Source organism: Poecilia reticulata, chromosome 15 (genome assembly GCF_904066995.2).
Source record: "Poecilia reticulata chromosome 15, P_reticulata-male-v2, whole genome shotgun sequence".
Classification (NCBI taxonomy): Eukaryota; Metazoa; Chordata; class Actinopteri; order Cyprinodontiformes; family Poeciliidae; genus Poecilia; species Poecilia reticulata.
Genome location: NC_088844.1, coordinates 29,949,277 through 29,955,276, shown reverse-complemented (window position 1 = coordinate 29,955,276; position 6,000 = coordinate 29,949,277). Strand labels below are relative to the sequence as shown.

The 6,000-nt window shown below is 48.5% G+C and overlaps 1 protein-coding gene across 5 annotated transcripts in view; it reads right to left on the bottom strand.

Moving 5' to 3' along the window:
• usp54a (ubiquitin specific peptidase 54a) overlaps positions 1–6,000 on the bottom strand; it is a 30,845-nt gene that overhangs the window by 23,484 nt on the left and 1,361 nt on the right. For 4 of the 5 annotated variants that reach the window (XM_081616546.1, XM_081616548.1, XM_081616549.1 and 1 more), the window contains exon 1: positions 2,600–2,732. The exons of the other annotated variant lie outside the window; for it this stretch is intronic. The gene's annotated coding sequence lies outside the window, so the exon portion shown is untranslated. Of the gene's footprint in view, positions 1–2,599; positions 2,733–6,000 lie in introns of those variants that run through there. 5 annotated transcript variants of the gene reach the window in all.

Below are 6,000 nucleotides of genomic sequence, written 5' to 3'. Positions count from 1 at the left end.
TATTTTCCAACAGTCAGCGAACGCATCTCAGCCGCCACAATCCTCCTCAGCGACGTCGTCAGATCTGAAGTTCTGAAGGTCCAATCGGGTCCTTCAATCGGGTCTTTGTCCAGAAATCTGGACAAAGATCCTGAAGGAAGAACCTCTGGTTCTGGTCCGAACAGCCAGAGCCGCTTCAGAACCTCTGGTTCTGGTCCCTGGTTCTGGTCCGAACAGCCAGAGCCGATTCAGAACCTCTGGTTCCGTTTCTTTTCCACTTTGTAACATTTGTTTAAAAGTTGCTATAAATTAAAGTGTCATCAACAGAGAGACGACAGGAACCTGGTTCTGACCGGTAACTGGGTCCGGTCCATTGAAACCCACGGCAGACGACTGGACCACGGAGCCGCTGACCCGTTTGGCTTGGCCTGCAGGAGGATTCTGGGCCCGGTTCCATAAGCAGGCAGCCACCTTCAGCGCCGCGGTCCAAAAATAACTCTGGAAGTGGATCAATTTGATCCTGACATTCCAGAACCAGGAACGGTTCTACTGGATCCAGAGAACCAGAGAGCTCCATGTGTAAAGCACGGTGGAGGCTGCGTCATGCTGTGGGACTGGCACTTCCTGGAGTTCTAAACACAAACCAGTACGGCCCAAATGGACCAACCAGAACCTCAGCTGGCTGGTCCGTTCTGGTTCTGGCTCGATACACCTGGATCAGAACCCGGCTGATACTTCTGCTAATGCGCTAACAGCAGAGCTAACTTTTAGCTTAGCTCTTTAGCTTTTTGCTAACTTTGATAACGTTTAGCACACGTAGCTTCCAATAAATAAATTTTTTCCAGATAATTTCTGAACTTCAGCTGAATAAACTTTAATGTTTATCGTTTACATGCATAAACGTCTACAAGCTGTTTAAATTAAATCTGTTTACGCATCAGCTTATTCTGTACCCAGAATGCATCACTGCCACAGGAATCAACATGGCTGAATTTAGCACTTCAGCATTAGCATAACTACGATTTTTAGAGCAGCTAATGCTGTAGCTAGCGGTGCCAGGCGCTGGTTGTGTTCATATCTGGACATTATGAAAAATGAAAGCTGCATCCTGTTGGTTCTGTACGGCAGCCAGAAAGGCCCAACTGAGCAGCAAACGCATAAACCAAGCAAACAGAAATACAACAGAAAAACGCTGCAGATACAAACATCGAGTATCAAACGCTGTAACTTTCTCCACTGAACGTTAATCCTCCAGGCCACCAGGGGGAGCCGACCTACAGAGAAGATGGGCAGACCAGATATCTGCCATAGAACGTCACACTTCACGTGTTTCCATTTTATAGACAACAGAATATTTACGCCCCCTGGTGGTCTGGAGGATTTACCTTCTGTGGAGAAGCTTTTTTACTTCCTGTTTCCTGTATTTCCCTTCCTGTTCGACTTCCTCTTCCTGTTTCTGGAGCTCACATCATTCATGCGTTGGCCAAGGAGTTCTGGAGAACACGGTTCTGATCCGATCTTTTGTCTGAGCTCCACCTGAACAGAACCTGGATGCGTAAACGGATCAGAACCAGATCCAAAGTTCTGGGTGGAGCTGCTCTTCCTCCTCATGGTTCTGCTGCTGACCCGGATGTTTCAGAACCGGTCCGGTCAGAACCAGGGTTCTGTTCTGGTCCGGACAGCTGGAGTCTCCTCTGTGTTGAAGCACGGCGGTGGCAGCATCATGGCTGGGAGCATCAGAACCGGCTGGTTCTGGTCCAGATCAAGTCCAATGGAGAAGAGCTGAGCAGTCAGTATGTTACCGGCTGAATGAGTCGATCAGAACCAGCTTCTGGCACCAGAATGAAAACATCCAGAACCTCATTAATGGGCCCAGTGACACCAGAACCCACGGGCCTTAATGCTGGAGCTCTGACCCAACAGAACCAGGTTGGGTCAGGTGCACCAGAGCCGATGAACCAGAACTCTCCTGGTCCGAGCAGAACCCGGTCATGGTTCTGGACCGGGCCTTCCAGAACCACAGCAGCTTTGGGTTCAGGATGAGTCCAGAACCTTCAGAACCGGTTCTGGTCTCCTTCCTCAGCTTTCAGGAAAGTTCTGCTCAGATCAGAACTTTCTGGTGGAACACAACAGAAACTTTGTTCCAGTCGTAGTAGAACCGGAACCGGGTCCAGAACCAGAACCAGGTCGGAACGGCTCCTCCTGCTGTTCCCGGTGGGAATCATCCACAGCCGGGGGTCCAGAACCCACGAACCAACCCGGACGGTTCTCATCAAACCCGAACCATCCGGATCCCTCAGAGCCGAACCCGACCCGAACCCGGGCTGAGCAGAACCGGCCGAACCGCAGCGTGAAGCGGCACTTTTCCAGCCGGAGTCCGGAGCGGGAAGCATGACATCACTTCCAGCAAACTTCAGGGAACAAAGAGCCCGGAACGGACCGGAACCGGGCCGGAACCGAGCCCGACCAGCACCGCAGGCCGGGACAAGGCCGAACCGGAGAGCATCGCAGCTCCAGAATCGGAACCGGACTGCGGAGCAGCGGCGGCTCCTTGGCAAAGCATCACAGCGAGCAGGACGCGGTCAGAACCGGAACACCGAGGTTCGGCGGAGCGGCTCACCTGCGGCCGGAGGGGGAGACCTTCACCCGGCCAGGATGCGGGGCAGCCCGGGGCCGGACGGCAGAGTGGACCCGGACAGGACGGACCGGACCGGACCGGAGCGGCGGGTATTGTGCTGAACGGAGGGGGCGGAGTTACTACCTGCAGCACGGGCACGCGCACAGCCCGGCGCGGGCCCGGCCGGGAGCGCGCCTGCCTGTGCGCGTGAGGGGGGCAGGGACCCAGCGGATCCGGTTGACCCGGTCCATTTAGGTTCTGGTGGGTCCAGGTGCGACAACCTTCAGGTTTCTGATGGGATGAAACTTTCTGCTTTGTGACGTCATCGTTTCCCATCAACATCCCATTTTCGAACCTGGATCCGCTTTGTTCAAGTTTGACGTTTTTCTTCTAAACAGAAATAAAAAGTTCAGGAAGAATGAGCAGAGCTGCGGCCTAGTCAAAGTCCAGGAGTAGAGAAAACGATGGGAACCAGACAAACATTCAGACAAACGTTTTAAATAAATCCGAGTTTTTGTTTTTCTGAAATCAGTTTTATTTAAATATCTTTTGTTTTTAATTCTTTTGTTTTTAATTTTCTCTTTAAATGAGATAATTTCAGATATTTTATTAATTTCCAGGGACATTTCTTCACTTTCTGTTTCCTGGCTTTTTATTTCATGTTTATTATTCCACATTTGCATTGAGGACGACGATTACAGGGGAATAAAAACAAATTAAATTTTAAATAACAAGAAGGAAAGAAAATCTAAAAATTTGATTTAATTCTTTTATTTTATTGTCTTCTATTTATTCTTCTTTGATTATATAAATTTGTCCCCAAATATAAAAAAACACAAATCAAAAATCTGAGTTATTTTCTCCCTCAGCAGCAGGTTGGACCGGGTCGACCCGTCAGAGCCGTTTGGACCTGGATCGCCGCTGTGAGCTGACCGAGCAGCCGGCGGCTCTGAGTATCGATCAGGTTATTGATCCGGTAGAAGCTGTGAGCATCGATCCGGCAGCAGGGGACCAACGCAGCTCCCTGCTGACTCGTTGGTTCTGATCCTGACCCGTTTACTACAAACAGAACACACTGCGGTTCTGCTGCAGACCCAAAACACAGCAACACGGACGGAGTCAAGAGGAACCGGGCCCCGGGCCGAGCTGGATGAAGGGGCCCCACATCAGATCCGTTTGTTAGGTTTGGTCTCGGTTCTGAAATGAAGAGTTCTGGTTCTGAATCGGTTCAGATTCTGTTTGTTTCTTTCATTCAGCTTGTATCTGAGCAGAACATTTATTCTGTGAAGCACTGCTAGCCAAAGGTTAGCTATGCTAACCATAAAGTATTCATCATAAGCATTAGCCATGCTAACACCAAGTCACCAACATGGTGTTTAGCAGAAGCTAAAGCTAAACCACTAAATTAAACCATGTTGAGAAATCAAAACATTCATCTGTCATTTTTTATGCGTTATTTAATTAACGGTTCTGGTTGTTTGCTCATGTAAACGATGTATTCTCTATATTTCTTCCATTTGTTTGTCACATCCGCAAAGTTTCTGGAAAACGTGAGAGGAAATGAAACAGACTTCAAACCCTTCAAAATAAGAGCATGGACATAAACAATACAGATGTTGAACTTTATTCAGCTGAAAGTTTTTTTTAAATTTAGAATTTATCAGGGAAGCTAAGCGCTAAAGCTTCGTCATTAGCAAGATGCTAAACTTAGCTCCAGCGTTAGCGCAGTCAGTGAGACCGTTTACTCTGAGCTGCTCCTCTGGTTCTGATCATAAAACAACCAGGACCCGTCTCATCTGGCTCTGCAGCATTCGGGTCATCAGAACCGTCCAGAACCAGCTGCAGGGCCAGCAGAGAGTCGGGATGTCTGCTGCAGCAGCAGCTCTGGGTTTGGGTGGAGATCTCATCTGAACCGCAGCTCAGAACCTCAAACATTCCTCCTCCGCCTGGCTTCTATTAAACCGGGCCCATCCGGCTCAGACGGGCTCAGGCTTTTAAACAGCCGGGTTCTGCTCATAAAGAACCGAGACCTTTAGACTCTTCTGGGTTTAGCGGCAGCTGAAGGTTCTGGTTCTGAGTTTATTAAGATCTACAGCTTTCAGGTCCAGAGTCACATTAGAACAGGTTCTGATGGGGTTCTGATGAAGTTCTGATGAGGTTCTGAGGATCTGTTCAGGTTAAAACTTTCTGACCAGCTCAGAACCAGAACCAGAGCCGGGTCAGAACAGTCCTGCTTCCTGTTTCCTGCGGTGGAAAACGACCCGCCTGTTTTCAGCTCCTGCTGGGTCGGTCCGCTGAGCCGGGTCAGAACCACTCTGGACCTTATCTCTGCAAGCAGAACCGGGCCTGAGCGGTTCCGGTTCCTGCTCTGGTTCAGCAGAACAAACAGAACCGGCCCAGATGGAGGCCGACGTTCTGATGCAGGTTTTTATTCCTGTAATGGGAAAACATCAGACGAGGAACGGCCGCAGGGGTCAAAGGTCACTGATGTTTTCCTCCAGAGACAATCTGATTGGTCATATCAGATTTTTAAATGTTTTGAGTTCATATTTTATTAATTTTAAAGCGTCTTTATGAACAGAACCATGTCAGAATAATGTTTGTTATTTCTGGAGGCGCTTTGTGGGCGGGGCTTAATTTATTTTATTTAAACTTGAAAACTGATTAAAAGCTTATTGATGTTTCTGATTAAAAGCTTATTGATGTTTCTAATCATTACTTTCATCCACAGAAGTTAAAAAATTATCTGCGTTTTTTCTAATGCATAATTAGAAAAAATAACATTCAGAGTTTATTGGAAATGTAGCTACAGATGGTCAAACTTTGAGATTTAATGTGCTTCACCAGCAGCTCTGAACCTTTTCCTGACTGGACCAGAACCATTAACCTGGACCTCTGACAGCTGGTCAGACTGGTCAGAGTTCAGTTCCCAGTAAGAACCAGTAAAACTGTCAGAGACGTTTCCTCCTCGCTGATGGAGGCTTAGAGTCATCAGCCGGATGAGACCGGAGACAGAGACAAACTGGGCCGACATGCCGCTCATTACTGGGAATACTGGGAATACTGGGAATACTGGGAATACTGGGAATACTGGAGGAAGGAGGAGCTCCAGGCTGGACCAGTTCGCCAGGAGAGTCTTCCTCAAACCGAACCGTTTAAAAACCGAAGCAGAAACTTTGTTAATGGGAGAAATCCCAGAGAGAGAACTGAAGGGAGGTGAGAATCAACGGCCAGGTGGCTTTAGCACACCTGAGTCCAGGTGAACCTGCTGCAGTGAGGAGTCGGCCATCTTGTTCAGGTGGAACCAGAAACAGCTGGTCGAGTTTCAATGGTGATCAGAGGAGGAGAACCATGACAGAGTCTCAACAACAACCAGTTTGGTTGAACCAGCTGAACATTAAACA